We start from the raw sequence: 20,615 nt of genomic DNA on the forward strand, positions 1-20,615 counted from the left end.
CAGATAGAGAAGAAAATGGAAAGAGGACGACACCTTTCAGAGATGACACCACCTGTGATCACTGGAGGTAACTGCACAGCAATCACTATCACTGTGTAGAACTGGTATCTGATTATTTAGAAGTATACTGGTACTGTGAAAAGATCACTGAGGATCCCTATTATCTTGAAGGCATAACTAATGGCCACTATTACTGTGAGGGGACACAAAGGGTGTAGTCTATGTAATTTGGTTTGTTGTACGATGCACACCATAAGGTTTTCCACTTCTTTTCTCTTACAGAAGTTGGGAAATGTGATTTCACTGCAGCTGTTTTTACATAATACCTGTCATCATGTCTATTGGGGGGGGGGGGGGGGGGTAAAGACACCAATGACAACTTTTCACTAGGCCCACCAATGTGTTAAATTGACCCTATTTGTACCTGCCCATGTAACTCTGTATCAGTAAGTATGGCCGTTTACTGTTATTTTTTGATTCAGCCTCGTCCAACGGGCATAAAAGCTGGCATCGAAGTGGGCAGATACTTATTCAATAAAAAATGACTATCTGGTGTTTTCAAATAGTTAAATTGATTTACGCCACTGACTCATACTGCCAACACACAGAAGGTGATGCCCTGCATTTAATACAATTGAGTTTACCCTTGCCCAAAGTATTTGTTGGCATTAAAGCTGGTATCAAAATAAGCAGATGGCCCCTTTTTACTAATCTAAATATATAACTTCTTGACAATCAAGATCCTACATGTACGCCTTTGCTTACTGGGAGGAGTATGGAGCGTGCTGCATTGAATGATAAGCTGGCTGGTTAATTTAGCCGTGTAAAACAATTGCTACCATCTGAAACATTGGTTTTCAATGTATTTATTCAGATGAGTGATTTTTAGCTGCATAAAAACATCGCCCCAGGAATAATAGGACATTGGCGACCGAAAACGGTGACTGATTTTATAAGCAGCCAAAAAAGATAGGTCTTGCCTTATCTTTTGCGAGATACGCTGAAGGCTCCCATAGGCTTCCATGGGAGCTGAAAAAAAAATGGAGGGGGAGGGAGTCTAGCTGCTTCCAACACTGCAAAATGATTACAGCTGGCTCTATAATTTCAAAGATTTTTGCCGACTGAGGGATTTCCACGCTGCGGCGTATATTTTCGCTAATACGCTGCAGCCGTCTGTGTGAATGGACAAGAATACGTGGATGAAGCTCAGGATTTGATCACGGCTATTCTTCATTCATGCGATTTTCTGTGGCAATTCATCCAGCATCAAAACACATCGCTCTTGTGAATGAGCCCTAATATCAGTGGCCCAAACTCATTTAATCAATAGAAAACACCAGTAACTTATTTAAAATCAGCACAGAGTGTCCATCTGCACATTTTGATGCCAGCTGTCAGGTCCAGAACCATTTTGGACCAGGCTGAATTCAATTGTACTTGATGCAGAACATTACCCTCTATATCTTGGCAGTAAGAAAATCAGTTGTCCAGACTCATTTAACCCTTTGAAAACATCACTTATTCAAATCAGTAAAAAGTGTTGATATATTCACTGATGCAAGCTTTTATGCCCAGAACTACTTTGAACCAGGCTGACTTTAAAGGGGTTGTCTCGCGGCAGCAAGTGGGGTTCAGCACTTCTGTATGGCCATATTAATGCACTTTGTAATATACATCGTGCATTAAATATGAGCCATACAGAAGTTATTCACTTACCTGCTCCGTTGCTAGCGTCCTCGTCTCCATGGCTCTGTCTAATTTCGCTGGCTTCTTGCTTTTTTAGACGCGCTTGCGCAGATGGGTCTTCTCCCTTCGGCTCCGCTCGGCAGCAGCGGCGTTTTGGCTCCGCCCCCTTGTAGGCGTCATCGCGTAGCTCCGCCCCCGTCACATGTGCCGATTCCAGCCTCCTTCTGTATGGCTCATATTTAATGCACGATGCATATTACAAAGTGCATTAATATGGCCATACAGAAGTGTATAACCCCACTTGCTGCCGCGGGACAACCCCTTTAATGAATATGATGCAAGGCATCACCCTGAGACTTTGAGGTCAGCGGCAAACTCTTTTAGCACTTTGAAAACCCCAGTTAGTTATTACAATCAGTAAAAGGTAGTCACCTGCCCACTTTCATACAAGCTTTTACGTTCAGAACCACTTTGGACAAGGCTGAGCTCAACTATATTTGATGATGCCAGGCATGGCAGTGTGAGATCAGTGGTCCCAGTTTATGTAACCCTTTAAATCACAAACTCAATGCCCCTTTTAATGCCCATTTTTGTATCAGTTCTTTCTCTTTTCAGGCTGCTTTAATTGCATTGACCTCAGTGCATCTCACTGCAACATACTAAATGAAGATAGATTATCTTCAGCAATGTATTGGTTAAACAAAAAAATTATCTATTTTTTGTGAATAAGAAACTGCTCAGTTAGAAATCAGCTTCATCCCCGTATAAGAAACTGAACAAATAAGAAACCAACTTCATCTCCGTCTGATTGGCTGCTGCACTGAATGAATGTGTATACAAGGCGGCAGTGGAGGCTCAGTCAGCTGCCAGAGCTCCGATCTGCACAGCTCCAGGTATACTCTGTGCTGCAAACTTACTGAGGAGGCATGCCAGGGGTTAATGTGGACAGACACCTCTTGGAATGAGGGGATTGCAAAGAACCCAGGAAGGAGAGGGAGCTGACATGATGTACATTCACACTTGCTGAGTCCCTGGAAGGATGAGGACTGCTATGAGCTGGTGGTAACATGCATTTGGGACTTTTCTCTGCACCCGCACTGCAATGGTAAGAACTGCTTATTATATGCTGCATTCCTGGGATGCAATAGTCGCAGCTTCTATTTGTGGGGGTTATTGCTTACTACTGGGGGCTTGCGTGCTTCATTACTTGCTCTTCTTAAAGTGACAGTGGTGCAGCTCTCTAAGGAAATGACAGATCGCAGTGAAGAATGAGCACATCTCTGCAGTGTGATGTCCTGGCATCTGCTGTGTGCACTGTGTCATGGGATAAGAGGCAGTTTATAGGGTCATATGGAGTGTAAGCTCCTCTGGTCTAACTCAACTGCATGCACCTAGAAGTGGACATGGGGAGAAGGTGACTGCTGACACATAGGAAACCTGAGTCAGAGGACAGATTATATTATAGGACACCTGATGTGACACACACTCTGCAGCAGGAACTGTATACTATCTATCTATCTATCTATCTATCTATCTATCTATCTATCTATCTATCTATCTATCTATCTATCATCTGACTATCACTGCATGATGTAATTATCTATTTTCTTCTTTGGTTAGACAGTCACATGTAGTGTAATATCATATTTATTAAAGGGATGACTCTTTCATGAGTGACTAGTACAGCAGCAAAAGCGACCACTGACTTACAGCAATGCTTCTGGTCCAGTGACAGGACTCATCCATAAACCACCTTTTATACATGTCCAGATTATTAGATTCCAGCTAGTATCCTGCATATTTACTAGATTCCAGCTAGTATCCTGCATATTTTACATAGTCCACACATACAGTTTTTGGTTGTTGTTATACAATATATATTGTTACAGGATGTACTTCCTTACTGAATTTCTTTTCATAAACTCCCGAAACAAATGTTGCAGATTATTCTAGTAATTCCATCATACAACAAGTGAACTCAGGATAAGCAGCCACGCAAATCAGAAACTGTCTTTCCTTTTATGACCGTTTTGATTTATTAAATAGGAACCTAACCTGAAACATATTATAATTAATATAGATAATTACTCTGTGGGATGAATGAAGATATAAATGTTTTATGTAAGTGCATTGTAATTGGAAAATCTTCCTTTATTGTATGTTCCCTAATTAAATTCCGTATTTATAGAGGGTATAATGACTTCAGCATGTACTGTAGATACTGTAATATAATTAGAAGTTTGTTAAATGTTAATCAGGTTTTCAGCATCTGAAATGAATGGGTTAAACATATTATTTTAGAGAATCTGAACATAAACGATGGTTATGGTATGAGGTTTTTTTTTTTGATCGGGTATTCAGTATACTGATCACTGATATTATATGGTGGGTTTTGCTATTCTAAGACCTACATGTGTTTCACAGCAAATAGCCACAGTTTTTCAATACAGTTTTTGCGTTGTGGGGTGTTTTTACAGGTTAAGTACATTGAAAATATATGCCTGGCATCCCTCAACAATTAGCTGATGTAAAGGGGCTGCAGCGCAATGATGCTGGGATAGCTCTGTTCTGTACAGTGGTCTACAATGGTACTGCAGTTCTCTCTCATTAAAGTGAATGGGGGAAAGAGGCAGTACGATTCCAGATAACTGTTGCGCGTGACATGATATATTTCTCCTATCATGCAATAATTAATAAATGATCATAATGCTAATTAAAATTGAAAAGTCAGTCTACATTAAGTCTCTATGTTGCCCAAGCTTAATAATAGCACATATAGGTCTTAAACTATGAAGAATTGATATACAAAGGAGAGAATTTATTGACACATTTGCGGCAAAATTTTGGCAGAAAAAAGCCCCAAACTTTGGCACAATATATGTTTGTGCAACTTTTTTCACTTTTGCGCTGCACTTGCTACTTTTGTGAAAAGTGATTGGGGCTTAGCAACTGTGGCGGGGCTTCCTGCAGCACAACAGATTTACTATAATTACACCTGAAGCTGCTGTACATTATAGAACACATCTACACCACCGCCTAGTTTACATTTGTTGTTCTGGCACAGGGATTGGCTACAGTTGCATCAAATTTATATAAGGCTGGCATTTCTTAGGGCTTCATGTGGTGCAGAGTGTTAAGGCAGCAGAATGCAGGCCTGCGCTGAAGGTTGTGAGTTCAATCCTTGCATGGTAGCTGGATCAAGGTTGACTCATCCTTCCATCCATCCGAGGTCAGTAAAATGAGTACCCAGCTTGCTGGGGGGTAAGCAATAAAATTACCTGAAAGTGCTGTGGAATAAGTTGGCGTTATACAAATAACAAGTGCACCATCTCTTAATAAATTTGGTACAATTTACACCAGCACACTGCTAGTAAAAACTGGTGCAAAATCAACGATTTAGCAAATTCCTTCTTAGTAAATTTGAAAATAGGGTTACTTGTTATTACACAGTAAATAAATCCCATTGGCAAAAACTAGAAAACCCCCTTACATTGTATGCAGATGGGACGTATTTTCCACACTGAAAAATCTGCAATTTACATTGTAAAGAACAGAATCTATATATATATATAGCAATAGAATGGAAAACCCAGCGGAAAAACAGCATCCTTGGTGCAATAAACAAAATAAACACTTGCCCGTAAAGGCGCTAACTAGACAGTTTTCTCAACTTCTTCTAACATGCAGCAAATTGTCATCAAACAGCAGAAGTCCACAATAGCAGATATGCTCATTTCAGGCTCGGGCTGCAACTGCCTGAGCTTCTAGCCTTTTATTTCTCAATGATTAATTCAGAGGACCCAGCCAAGCTCACTAGGACCTAGAAAAAAGACCTGCACTGGAGTTTTATCTCATCCATGCTAAGCATCTGGGTGAAATGTGCACTCACTCCAGTACTCCTCCTTGCACATGTCTACAATATATAGAAAACCCAAAGCACTTCATCTATTTTGCTGTGCATTCTCCAAGATTAAATATTGACCTGGGATCAAGGTTATCACAATGGCACCCTATAGCTGCATTGATTTCTTTACACATTTACAGGATGCTGCTCACTTCAAATATATATATATATATATATATATATATATATATATATATATATATATATATATATATATATATATATATATATATATATATATATATATAGATATTACACACATATATATATCCCTTTGAACACCACTACCTGTTGTAGGGACCTGGGAACTTTGCTAGCTACTTCATGCAGCAGGGGGTGGTCATTCAGATGCTGCCTTGCATGGGAAATGCTGGAGAGGAAGTCCCAGCAAGTATAGTGCTGTCAGAATATCTGCTTGGGACATCCCCACCTGTAAGTGAATTGCAAACAGAAGGGCAGCAGAAAAAATAAACTCTACATGTAAAACTAAATTGGTGCAAACAGCAGCAAAACAGTGGCCGATGAAGATCTGGGCTGCTTTTGAAACTTTTTTGTAAGCTCAGGTACTCTTTAATAGTTGCTTGCACACAATAGATATGCAGAGTGTCATAGAAATCTAAATCTTCTCTACATAATTTGTGTAATGACTTTTTTGGTCTATGATAACATATGCTGTAATTATCTTCCTGTCTGAGTACAATGCTATAACCAAGTCATCCTAGACACATGCGGTAAACCAGATTCACAGCTCCATTTCCTATCCTTTTGGTATAAATAGCACTTCCTGTTTTGTGATGTCACTTTTTCTAATGCTGTTAGGCTATGTTATTTTACTGCCCTCTATTATTATATTGTATTTATCACTTTTATGATTGGTTAGGTAACTTGTTTTTCTCCTTGATATTGACAATTCCCATTCTTCCTTGTATACAGTAATTAGATATTCTGTAGAGCGCGCCATACTGCCTATGTATATTGTGGATGGTTTTTACTTTCTGTTATGAGGCCCGGAGGATAAACATTTACTATATTCAAGTTAAAAACAACTATTTACACTGGTTTAAATATTGATTATATTGCATATATTTGACCTCACTTATGCAAACTAATGCAAGTAAAAAGTATATGTCTACAGCATAGTGCATAGCAGATATATGTACAGACCACAGTCTATGGAAATCTCAGTCTTCACAGGGATCATTTGCTACAGCTCCTTATTAATTACATTGGAGACCCCTTTTAGACATCAGGAGAAGGGGAAGCAGAAGCAGCATGAGGTGTGTGTGGGTGTGTGTGTGGGGGGGGGGGGGGGGGAGCAGAAGCAGCATATATTCATAGTGAATCTCTGAACCAGTCATTGATCATTCTGTAGTGACTCTAATGATATCACTAAAGTTCTATTTGCTGGGACTCCAAAACTTTTCGTTCTGCTTCATTATTTTTTTTCTTCAATTTTCTGTAAAAGCTCTTGACTCGTCTTCAATATGACTGCAGGAAATATACATAGAAAATATATTGTTGTCTGTGATTTCTTTCTTCTGTTTTTGGCTCTCGGTAATGAAAAAAGAAGGCACTTCAGGCCTCTGAAGTTTATAACTCTAGTGCTGCTATATAGAAGAGGGGTAACATTTCACCAACCTCCGGGTGACCATCTTAATATTGATGGATATGCACTGGTGTAACTACTACCTTCTCTGCTGGTTCTAAAAGAGGAAAACATATTATAGGCACAAGTTTTGAAGATGCATCATCATTATGTTGCTGTCTGGAAAACGTCAATATTTAACCGATGATAAAACTGGTACGCTTCTTAGCCCAACTTCAAATATTATATGTGATTGAGTAGTTTATGCAAAAATTTGGTTTAGACAGTGCTGTCCTGAGCATGCATTGGGGAAAACACAACTAAAATTCATGAGTGCAATATAAACAGACTGAAATGTTCTAACAGCATTTGGAAAACTCAATTGTCGTAAAACAACAGTAAAATTTAAGTATGATGGATTTTCAACCTCTATGGTAAACAATAGCATTTGCTTTCACAGACCACAAGTAGAGATCTTAGAGTTTGTTGGAGGTTCTGTTTGGAGCCTCGGTCACTGAATTCTGTTAAAAAAGAGGAAGAAATAGTATTGCGTGCAGATCTATTTCATCCTGTAAAATGCTGAATGGACCATGAACAGACCCAAGTATAGTTAGTGAGGTCCGTTCAGAGCTGTTCAGTTCTGTCATACTGAATTTAATGAATGGCAGAGCGCTGCCTGTGATTGGCTGAGCGCTCAGCCAATCAGAGGCAGCCCTTTCAGCAGGCGGAGATTTTAAATCCCTGCTTGCTGAAAAGCTTCAGAGCAGTGCAGGGAGAACAAGTGGCAGCTAGATGCGCCTGAGCCCTGGCAGCGACAAACAGGTGAGTATATATTTTTTTAATATTTTACACTTGATAGGGATGATTTTCAGGGAAGGGCTTATATTTATAGCCCTTTCCTGAAAATCATTGCATGTGGCTGCCGGCATCCCAATTGAAATCAATGGGAGAGCTTGCGATCCGGAACAGATTAATGGCTTTTCCATTTATGTCAATGGGGAAAATTAATTTGACTTATGAGCGTTTTGGGGTAAGAGCTTAGTCACGGAACAAATTAAATTTTTAACCCAAGGCACCACTTTAGATCCAGTTGCCCAGTGGGTGCTATTTTCCTACCCCCATGCATTAGGAAAACGGACCGTGCAGCGCAGACGTGAATAAGTCTTTAACAGTAATGAAGGAGCAGAAATATAAAGTGTGATAAAAAAGTTGCTAAAGTTTTTATGGTATGTTTTATTTAATTACATTTAGGAAAAGGTAAACAAATGACTAATTACCTAAAAATGAATTCCCAGGAATGGCCCAGATGTAGTATTTAGTTCTTTACAACGGCATCTGATGTTTATTGTTTAGAGGGTTTTTTGCTTTCTTAGGCTTTGCTCACAGCTGCTTCAGAGGATCCTTTTTTTAGCATCCGGTGCACATGCAGCATGAAATCCAAGATAAGAATGTATTTAGGAATATGCTGGATGATATGATGAAAACAACAAAAAAAACAACCTGGTATCAGCAGACACCATCCAAATTGCCGAAATGTGGCAAAAAGCAAAAGCTACCGGAAAAAGGGATGATTTCCAGTGAATCAATGCCCAGTTTCAGCTCAAAGCGAAAAAACAAAGAAACCTACTGGAAGAAGCAAACAAAAAAGGACACACCAGAGAGCTCTTCACTCATGTTAAAAAGGCTTGTGCTCCTTTTGCATCGCGCTATACAACTTTACCTTTTGATCAGAATGAAAACCAAATTGTGGCCAAAAGATGGACAAGGTCAATTTTTGTGCTGCTTCCTTAAAGAAGCGACCCAAGAGAATGTCCAAACTACCGCATGTTAGCCCTAATATCACATGCAAGCAAAATCCTACTGAAGATTATACAAAAACACATGACGATGATAGTGCTATTGGAAATCCCTGATGCACAAGCTGTTTTTTTGCAAGGGAAGAGGAACAAGAGCCCAAATTGCAAATCTCTGATGGATCATAGTAAAAACCCCGGAAGGAGGTGTACATACTCTTTATTGATTACAACAAACCCTTCAATTACACTTAATACGACATGCTGTGGCCATGCCTAAGACAAATGGGAGTCCCGGGATATCTGGGGCAACTTATACAGTCAAACTACTAACGACAACTTGTCTGTAGTATGAATGAGTGCTTCTGATGCTCCGCCCCTGTTAATGTCATCGCTCTGCCCCCTGGGGATGCTGAGCTGTGTGGGGTGTAGTAGAGCTGTGTGTGTTTGCATGTACCATGTAGCAGAGCTGTGTGAAGCATTGTGCCACCAGAAAAACACTGGTATTATAATTTCCTACACAACTCAGCAGTCCTGACAGAACACATTGACCTACCTCCACCATAGAGATCCAGTGGGCTGAAGGACCTGTGGTGATGTCACTACTGAGGGAGGAGGCAAGCTGTGTTTGCCATGTGTGGTAATCAAGCTATTGTGAGTGTGATGTGCCACCAGAAACACTGCTACTATAATGTCCTAATAATTACTAGTCATTATATGCAAACCAAAAGGCTATGGTCAGGACCTCCAACAGTAACACAGAATGATTCAGAATCAGGAAAGGCATTCACCAAGGCTGCATTTTATCCCTCATATTGTACAAACCTATATGCAGAGGCGATCTTGAGGCAATGCAATTTAGACAAATATAACATCGGAGTCAAGACTGGTGGAAGAAATATCAACAAACTTAGATATGCAGCAGAAAGTCAGAAAGTTCTTGAACAACTGATACTAAAAGTAGAAAAATTAAGTAAGGAAGCAGGCCTGTACTTGAATATCAAGAAAACTAAGATCATGACAACAGCCAGGAATGGTACAGGACAAATCAAAATCAACAATAAAGAAATTGAAGCAGTTCAAGACTTCATCTTCCTTGGATCAAAAATCGACCGCAGTGGAGAATCGGGGCTTAAAATAAACAGACAAATCACTCTACGGCACCTCACAAAGTTAGGTATGGATAAGATCTGGAAAAACATAAGCATTGCAACAAAATGCTGGATAATCAATACAATCATCATCTAATCACAATTTACGGCTGTGAAAGATGAACACTGAAGAAAACAGACCGGAGGAAGATTGATGCCTTCAGATTTTGTTGCTGAAGGAAACTCCTATGAATTCCTTGGACTGCTAAGATCACAAACAAAACAGAACTAGACCGCCTCAAACCAAAGTTAGAGGGCAAAATAATGAAACCTAATGTTAGCTAATTCATTAGAAACACTGATAATGCTTGAAGTGGTCAGCGACAAAGAAGACCTGGCTTGATATCAAAGCTGACACCAACAATCACATGACTAAACTGAAAGAAGTCATACAAAACCGAACCGTGTGGAGAGGGCTGATCCATAAAGTGTCTGAGTGTCTGCCCCGGTTAGATAGATGAAAACATAATGCATCCCATTATAGTGAGTGGGGTCTGCCGGGCACTGTTCGTGCCTATCATGTGGTGGATCAGGCACTTTCCCTATTATTCAACTGGAATGACGGAAGTATTAACCCTTTCCAATCCAATTTGTATCCTGGTTTTCCTAGGGGGCTTACTTTTTTTCTGCTGTTATACAACAGCGCTATATGCTGGCTAAAGCCAGTACTGCATGAGGTGACACATTGGATAGGCTTCGACAGCAGGGAAGCTGGCAATATACAGTAAGAGAACCCCGACGGACGTCTTCCAACATCGGAGCTGTACAGCCCTAAATCATAATTTCTTCAGAGGTCAAACAGTGGGTTGGAGAGGGTTAATGCAGATGTGAAAGAGACCTTATGTTACCATTAAAAAGAACACAATATGTAAGGGGGTTATAGTATAGGGAGTAACGTGTAATCTTTCTACAACCCCTTTAACCAGCATGCAGATGAATGCATGAAGACGGAAAGGCTAATGTGAGCGTCTCCTTGAATCTGAAGTTTCAATTCACTTTTATAGCTTGTTAAGAGAGAGCGCTCTGATAGACTGCCAGCACCACCAATAAAATAAGGTGGCATCACTTGACTTCCTGGCATTTTGTAAATACTGAGGATTTTCATTAACCCCTTTTCAGTAACCAGTCACAATACATAGGGATTTTTTTTTTTTTTTTGTCAATATGTGTTTTCGAATTGAACTCCTAAAAGTAAATTGCTAGCATTATATTTTTAAGAATAATTGTGCCCAGGAATATAGAAAAATGACAGAATGCATTTATGATGTATGCTGCTTTCTTTGCTTGTATTTATGGAATCTCAGTATATCCCCGCTTTTCCCTTTTTTCATGTGCAGTCTCTCACGCAGTCGTATAGAGTGGGAGAGTTGGAAGGAACCGTCTCTTTTTAAGGTGCTTTGTGGCTTTTGCTGTAGCAATAAAGCAGTGGTAAATAACTTCCGCCTCCTGCATTATTTCCCATGGGAAGCACTCTATTATATACACTGGGAATATTTAGTTTGCATTACAGCACATGATAATGTCTTGTACACCTGGGTTATAGGTAATAAAGGTGACTTCCTTAAAAGGTGACACATAACGGCACAGTAACATTTGCGTATTGACTTTCCTTGTCATTCCCAATAACCCCTGAGGCTTGCATGTATCAAGGATTTGATGTGAAAAGTGCTGCCATATGGCAGTGCCCAGATGCCGTCTCTGCAACAAGTACAAGCCCTATCTCATCAGTATTAGCACTACTCCCCAGCGCTCGTTCTCTTAAGAGTGGCATTCAGCTGGCAGGAGAGTTCAGTTACGGCACAAGCTGCATTGTAACACTCTTTAGGGCTTAAATAGATGAACGGGCTTGCAGAGCTTTTTGCGCGCGTGACAATCACGTCCGCGAAACATGATTTGATTTTAATGGATTTGTTGTCACGAGCGCGTTTCTCGCATGTAAGAATTGCGCAGGGTTTGAACAGCCAGATCGACAAAGACTTGCAGCGAGTGTATTTGTGAATATGTTGGTCTCTTTAATCCCTTAATCTGTAGCACGTTTTTAGCAGGTCACACAAGATGGGGCTCATTCACATTAGCATTTTGCCTCTGTTCAGGCTTTACGTCTTTCTGTTGCATTTTTGTAGCACAGAGATGTTATTGGGAATGAGCCCTCCAGTTTATGCAAGTGAGGCCATGCACTTTAGATAGATGACCGATATATCTCCTCAACCATCCATATACATATCCGCCCTGCCGAGCATGCATGTATTCCAAATAAGAAGAATACACTGTTGTCTGGCATTTTTAGTAGCAGCTAATTTTTCCTCAAAACAAGTTCTCATGCACATGGGCGTATTGGCATTGGGGAGTCCACGGCGGGCGCCAGCCTACGGAATCCGCGGCGGGGCATCCGCCTTCGAGGCAAATACAGCCCATAGTATTCAATGGCAAAACACCATTTCATTTTCATGAACAAAAATCGGTTGTGATTTTCCGTTTTCAGAGAAGAGATCGCAGCATGCTGCGATTTTGGGCAGGTTACCCATGGCCGGCTTCCATTGAAGTCAGTCGAAGCAGTCTGTCCCGTGCTCACTGCGGAAGTATCGTGGGATAGCGTCATCCCCCAGGATCAGCCGCTACTGCGCATGCACAACGGAGTGCCGGCTGGTACATCCGCAGCATGTGCAGAAGCTGACGGACAGGTAAGCTGGGGTCACCGGTTGGGCACTGCGTCGAACTCCGCTGTGGAAATCCCGCATCCCGCATGCAGGGTCCAACCTGCCCGTGTGCAGGAGGCCTAAGCGCTTCTTAAAATTTGCAAATACGCTCACCTTAGCATCTCCCATAAACTTCTATGGGGACCTATGCAGAAAGATAGACCAGGTCCTATTTTTGTTTGTGTGTGCGCACGAATTGCATTCTGCGGGCACAATGATGTAGTCTGAACAAGCCCTAAGGCCTTAGTTAGACGGGCGATTTTTCGCGCGATTTGCGCATGCGCAAGCGTCCGGCGATTTTATGAAACCATTGCTTTGCAATGGTATCGGACACATGAGCGCTTTTTATGCGCTCGTCCGATAAATTATAGAACAAAAAATCGCAGATCGCACCTATCTGCGATCTGCGATTCCTGTTCTCTTCTGTATATGCGCTCAATGGGGCCGGCGGCAGCAGCGCCGACCCCATTGAGAACATATAGAAGACAAATCATTCTTCTCTGCCACAGCTGGAACAGCTGTGACAGAGAAGAACGATGTTTGCCCATTGAATTCAATGGAGCGGCAATACAGCCGCTCCATTGAAAGCAATGGGCTGCCGGCGTGCGCGGGGTGAATTGTCGGAAAGGGGTTAAATATATAAACCCTTCCCTGCAATTCATCCTAAAATGTGTTAAAATAAAAAAAAATTGTATACTCACCTTTCCGCTGCAGCCGGAGTCCAGCCGCGGCCCCTGTCAGTTCTCCTGAACTGCTTCTTGGCACTATTCAGCCGGCGGGGCTTTAAAATCCCCGCCTGCTGAATGATCTGCCTCTGATTGGTCACAGCCCTGACCAATCAGAGGCTGAAAACACTCACACACCCATTCATGAATTCATGAATGGGTGAGTGACTGCTGCCTCTCAGCGCTGAGCCAATCAGGGGCAGGTCTGACTCACATCCATTCATGAATTCATGAATGGGTGTGAGTGAGGCATGCCTCTGATTGGCTCAGCGCTGAGCCAATCAGGGGGCAGGTCTGACTCACACCCCCTTCACAACCACTGCAGGACGGCCACACGGAGCTCCGGCTGCCGGCAGAAGGTGAGTATACAATTTTTTTTTTATTTTAACACATTTTAGTATGGATTGCAGGGAAGGGCTTATATATTTAAGCCCTTACCGACAATTCATCCCGGGCTCGCCCGCAGCGCATTGCTTTCAATGGAGACGGCTGTATTGCCGTCTCCATTGAATGCAATGCTCTGGACAGCTCCGGCCCGTTTCTAATGAAACGCGGCTAGGAGCAGATTTTCGGGCGATTTGCAGGCGACTTGCGCGCACCGGTCACGCGATTTGCGGATGCGCATCCGTCATGCGATCCGCAAATCGCGCGAAAAATCGCCCGTCTGACTAAGGCCTAAGAGGATAAAGAATTGAGCATACTTTTATCCAGCAGCCTGATCATTTTTTTATTTTTTTTTTACCTTCGACATTAGCCATTAGGGAGAAGTCAGGACACCCCCATACACCTTTTAGAGTTTCAAGAAAAAGTAAGTGAACCCATTGGAATCACTTATTTGTTTTTTTTAAGCTTTGATTACTAATAAAATGTGGTCTGATTGTTATCTAAGTGACAATTATGGACAAACACAATACAAATAAACTAATAACAGACAAACTGTAGTTAATGATGTCTTTTATTGAGTATCACCACATGGGATCCTTGCTGATCCAATATTCGCTGGGCCACCATTTCAGTGTGGAGAGCTGGGAGCGCCGTACATGGTGCAGTATCCTGGCGTTGCATTGCACAGCTCCCATTGAAGTGAAGCCAACTGAAGTTGGTGAAAATCTTATTGACGATGCAGAGTTTAAAACAATATTTATTTTGTTTTATACATATGATTTCTGTATATAAAACTGAAAATAACAATTCTGCACACTAACAAATAAAGCAGGAGTTCTTCTAAGGTATTCTGCCGCCCTCTGCTTTCATATACAGTGTATATTACATACAGCTGTTACTAAACTTTTGGGCTCAGAAACAAAGGAAGACAACAGTGTGCCTGCTGATCCTTCATAGTGTGGAGAGGAGAGCCGAGCTGTGAGGCTTCAGTCCTTATATTTATGTCGGTTGTCATGGTGACATGGATAATTTGAGCACTGAAAGATGGAGTAAGAAGGCTAATTGGTCACATTTCCCTTTATGTAGCTGGCAGCGGCACCGTCTTCACCCTGTTTGATTGTCACCAACATGCCCATCAAAAAACCTTTACACTTCCTATTTTTATACCGCACGGGCTATATTTTGCACATACGTATAATTAAAGAAAGATTTGGAACAGACCAGCGAGGCTAAGAAATATTAACTTAGGAATTAGTGTGACCTATAGAATTTATATGTCTGCCTATACACCGATCAGCAATAACAGTAATGGCTCCTTCATACGGGCTCATTTGCGCGCACTTTGGCAGAGAATAGAACCCATTGATATTAATGGGTTCACTCACATTCCCTTCTTTTACACATGCTCTATTTTTCTGAACATTTGCGCACCAAAAGGCCCTATAGAAATCTATGGTGGGGGGCGCCAATGTGCATATAATATGCAACGGGATGCTCAAAACTGTAGGGGAAAAGAACACATCTGGACTTCATTAGGCTAAAGAACCTTTTAAATTGGGAGGTGGTAGTATCCTATTCGCAAAACAAACACCATGCTCTGCATGCGCTAAAAGTACATTAAAATGCGCCGATACATATGCAAATCTACGTAATTCATAGCCCACATACGTTGCACTGAGGCATATTCAATTGCGCATATATCTGTGTGAAGCTGCCCGAACATGGACGTTTTTGTGTGCGTAAAGTTTACATGTACAATATGCAGAGAAAAGAACCCATTGATTTCAGTGGATTCATTCTCATTCCCGATATTGTGCCTGCAAAAAAAAAATAAAAATTGGACCTACTATCTTTCTGTGCATTTGTGCACCAGGAGGTCCCCATAGTGGTCTATGGGGGGTGCGCAATATGCAACAGAATGCACAATACACTGCCAAGTCAGTGAAAAAAATAACACATCTGGAACTCATTAGGCTAAATAGCTATTAAATTGTGACTTGTTCGTCTGCCGTGTGAAAATGAGCATGCTTAAAAACAGTAAATTGTGCTAATTTGCGCAGAAAAGAGCAAATACGTTGCACAGAAGTATGCACAAATAAGCATATGGCCATGTGAAGGGGGCCTGAAACCAGTGAAAAGTGATGCAAGCCAACTGACTCAAGAGAACCAATCAAGCCCCTGCCTTCCTCTCTCCACCTCACTTTAATGCCGACTCCAAGGAACTTCCCATCTGCTGCTATGACAATGCAACACAGTTTGTCCATTCCCTCCTTACTTTAATACAATTAACCCTGCCCATCACACAATAACTCTTCCGTAAGACGGGCAGGTGGGACTTCCTTGTTCTCCTGGTGTCCTCTCTTGTGTGTCTGTTGCATCTCTTCCTCTTTCTCCCCCCCCCCTGTACTTGCTAACCCCTTCCTTCCCACTCCCCCTTAACCCTGTCATGGGCAGCCTCGACCCATGGCCCTGCAGACCTCTGCTCTGGCCTAACTATACTGTTGTAGTGCAAAGACACACTCTGCAGCCCATTGGCGTCACAGACCACAAAGGGGTTGGTGGAACATGAGATCGCTATGGGGCCCTTAAAACTTGCTAGGGTCCAGCCTGAGGGGCTCTTGCCTTCCTGTCCCCCAACCCAGCCCCACCTTGGTCACATATAACTTTTGATCTGCTGATTTTTAGGTCATAACTTTGGTTTTGTACCAATTGAGCCAGCATTTCAGCTGGCCCTATATCCTATGCAGCATATCACTGCACACATCACGCCCCACTGTAGCAGATATGAAACAAATGCATCATTGCTCATTGTGCATGCATCTGTTTGTTTCTGCAAGTCTGGAGCTGACAACACAAAGTATACTTCAGATTTCCAGGCTACTCCAGACTTGCGAAAATAAACTGATGCAAGCGTCTGCAATACTGCATAGGATATAGGGCCAGCTAAAATAATGGAGTCTCCTTTGCTATCTGTGTGTAGTGTATGGGAGACATCATCGCTCCTAGTCTCTGCCTACTAACTCAGCAAAGCTGAGAGTTAGAGCCTATGGATGTAAAAACTCCCAAACTGGTTTTAAATGCAGTATACAAGTTATAGAAGTCAGAAATCGTGTTATTCCTCATGTAGACACATGACAGCTTGTTCTGCAAGTCACCTGAAATTACCGATATGGTTTAACGCAATTTTTCAAACCTGACATGCTTCACTTAATGTCGTAATAACGTTTGCATGCTATTACTTATTCAAGTGATTCTGAGACTGTTCTTTCGTGACACATTTTACTTTTTATCCATGGTAAATTTAGATTGGTATGTTTTGCTTTTATTTAGAAAAAAAGAAAATGTTGAGAAAATTTGGAAAAATTAGCATTTTTGTAAATGTGACAATTTCTGTTTGTCTTACTACACAAAATAGTTAATAATTAAAATTTAGCATATGTCCACATGATAATTATGCAGTGTAAATGCGTGCAGTGAAAGAACGGTCAGAGATACATCACTGATCGCATCTTTCATGCAGACCCTAAAATCATTGTTCGTCTGCCGCTGACTCTGCCTATGTAGACAGTCAGTCGCTCATCTATGAATGACTGTCTGTTTACTGTGAATGGAGGTGAGTGGCCTGAAACGATCTCCAGCCTGCTTCACGTCCATTTAGTGAGTGATGATGGCTCCTGTGTAAAAGCACAGGAATGATCATTGCTGGGACAGTGTAAAAGGGGCTAAAGCTGTAATAAAGAATGGTGAGCAGATTGGTCTAATATTAGATGAATCTACTTGCCTGACCCTTCTGCTGTATCTTATTCTAATGTACAATGTACGCTTTATCATAGTAGAGTCTAGTAGAATAGATCCTGTAAAAAAAAAAAATTTAAGGCTGGGTTTACACACGCCGGAATGCCGTCGGAAATCTCGCGGTTTGGTCGCAACGAAAAACCGTGAGATTTCCGCTGGGAAAAACGCTGCTTAAAAACCCCGTGGCTAAGTGCTCTGCGGGTTTTGAAGTGACCTAGCCGCTCGCTTTTCCACAGTTTTTTTTTAAATTCAGTCTGTTCAAAAGCAAAATAACATACAGCAACCCAAAATATTGTTTTACCTACTGGCTTATTCATGGGTGACTTCTCTGTGCTCTTCTGTTGTACTTCCCTTTGTGGGGTAGTCAGTAAGCACAGAAGCATTCCACCTACCTTGATTTCTTCGTTGCAGACGGAAAATGTGCTACTGGAAATGTTCACTGTTCTTGTCACTCACCGAACCGCAGTTGGGAAGGAAGAAGTTCAGTTGAGAGTCAAGAAAGTGGATATTGAGGGAACAAGTTGCAACCTAATTGGTGATACTTTTCTAGAAGTTTGTTTACAATTTCAACATCTTGACATAGTTTTTCAGCTCTTCTGTCACATGGTTACATGGTTTCCTGGGTAACTGCACCTTTAAAGTCTTGCTGAGCCGCTTTTACCATTAATACCACTGCATGATCTTAAATGAACTATAACTCAAGACAGAGAGAGTACTAGGAGTTTTAAATGTCATTTTTTTTGCTTGTTGAAATCAACAAATTAACTATTTTCAATGCATTAACATACTCTTTGTTGACTGGTGTATCGGCATATTTTATTTTTTTAGGTGGTATTTTTCTGTTACGATGGATAAAGAAGAAAAATTTGAGAAATTTTTCACTTTTTACACTGGCCACTAGAGCAGCCACATTAGTCTAATGCCCACGGAAATCAGCGACATTTCACCACAGCTATTAGGTTCTATTGAACCTAATAGCTCAATGTATATGCCGCGGAATTCCGCAGCGTGAAATTACGTGCGGCATGTCCTATTTGCCGCTGGTATACGTGCGGACGGCTTCCATTGTGGTCAATGGAATCTGCCCCTCACGCTATACTTCCGCTGTAGCACAGCAGATGTATAGTGTGAATATGCTCCCCTCCCACTGCTGACCGCATCATATGGCGCGGCCAGTGGGTCATGTAACACCGCCAGCGCGTCACATGATGCTGCCGGCTCATCACGCGCTGTACTGCTCATGCGCGCCGGAGCGTCATGCGGGACTTTGCGCAGTGGATCCGGAGGTAAGTATGGGGTCTTTGGAAGGGCGCCGTGACGGACTTCACTGCAGTATTTTGCTTGCGGAGCCCCTCACGGCTGTGTGCATAAGGCCTTAGTCTAATGCTTCCTGTATTTTTTTTTTTTTTTACAAAATTGCTTTTTATTAAGAATTTTTTTCAATTTAAATTTTCAACTTATTCACCTGATTCTGAGATAGTTTTTTGTGACATATTTTACTTTATATCCACAGTAAATTTTGGTTGGTTTTGTTTTGTGTTTTATTTAGAAAAACATCCTAAATGTCCCGTATTCTGTAACTCACTTGTCAGCTTTGCCTTATAGACTTGGTAAGAATGAGCAGGCTCATGATATTATTATTAGAGTGTGAGGTAATCCAAGTTCTATTATACTGCTAGACACCTAGACAAGGCAGGATACTATAACTATAAGGGTAAATTCATCTGCTCCATTCATTCGAATGGTATGGTTTTGGTGACAAGAACATAGATTCCTGCAAGCCCACTAGTTGCTTGCTTGTTTTGGATGATCTGTTTTGTTGTTTTTGAGATTTATTGTGAATATTTTCCCCTGTTGCGTAATGAATTTGCAAAATATCAAATATGAGGGAATTATTTGCTCATCTCTATTGTGAGTCACAGGTGCACATGGAAGTAAAATGCAGGTTGGCTATAACTTCAGTTTGAGGCCTTAGTCACACGGGCGTTTTTTCACGCGATTTGCGCATCGCATGACGGATGCGCATGCGCAAATCGCGTGACCGGCGCCGAAAAATCGGCCCAAAAATCGCCCGAAAATCTGCTCCTAGCCGCGTTTCATTAGAAACGGGCCGGAGCTGTCCAGCGCATTGCATTCAATGGAGCCGGCAATACAGCGGCTCCATTGAATGCAAGCGCTGCGGGCGTGCGCGGGGTTAATTGTCGGGAAGGGGTTAAATATATAACCCCTTACCTGCAATGCATCCTTAAATGTGAAAAAATAAAAAAAAAGGATGTACTCACCTGCTCCCGGCAGCTGGAGATCCCGGCGGTCGGCCTGCAGTGGGTGTGAAGGAGGTGTGACTCAGGCTTGCCCCTGATTGGCTCAGCGCTGAGCCAATCAGAAGCAAGTCTCAGTCACACCCATTCATGAATTCATGAATGGGTGTGACTGAGCTCAGCCTCTGATTGGCTCAGGCTGAGCCAATCAGGGGCAAGCCTGAGTCACACCTCCTTCACACCCACTGCAGGCCGACCGCCGGGATCTCCAGCTGCCGGGAGCAGGTGAGAACATCCTTTTTTTTAATTTTTTCACATTTAAGGATGCATTGCAGGTAAGGGGTTATATATTTAACCCCTTCCCGACAATTAACCCCGCGCACGCCGGCAGCCCATTGCTTTCAATGGAGCGGCTGTATTGCCGCTCCATTGAATTCAATGGGCAAACATCGTTCTTCTCTGCCACAGCTGTTCCAGCTGTGGCAGAGAAGAATGATTTGTCTTCTATATGTTCTCAATGGGGTCGGCGCTGCTGCCGCCGGCCCCGTTGAGCGCATATAGAGAAGAGAACAGGAATCGCAGATCGCAGATAGGTGCGATCTGCGATTTCTGTTCTCTAATTTATCGGACGAGCGCAT

The 20,615-nt window shown here is 41.9% G+C and overlaps 1 protein-coding gene across 1 annotated transcript in view; it reads left to right on the top strand.

Moving 5' to 3' along the window:
- The first annotated feature begins 2,645 nt into the window (after positions 1-2,645).
- Positions 2,646-20,615, top strand: part of HTR4 (5-hydroxytryptamine receptor 4) — a 373,357-nt gene continuing 355,387 nt past the window's right edge. The window contains exon 1 of the mRNA XM_066589831.1: positions 2,646-2,791. The gene's annotated coding sequence lies outside the window, so the exon portion shown is untranslated. The remainder of the gene's footprint in view (positions 2,792-20,615) is intronic.

This window comes from Eleutherodactylus coqui, chromosome 2 (assembly GCF_035609145.1).
Source record: "Eleutherodactylus coqui strain aEleCoq1 chromosome 2, aEleCoq1.hap1, whole genome shotgun sequence".
In the NCBI taxonomy this organism is placed as follows: domain Eukaryota; kingdom Metazoa; phylum Chordata; class Amphibia; order Anura; family Eleutherodactylidae; genus Eleutherodactylus; species Eleutherodactylus coqui.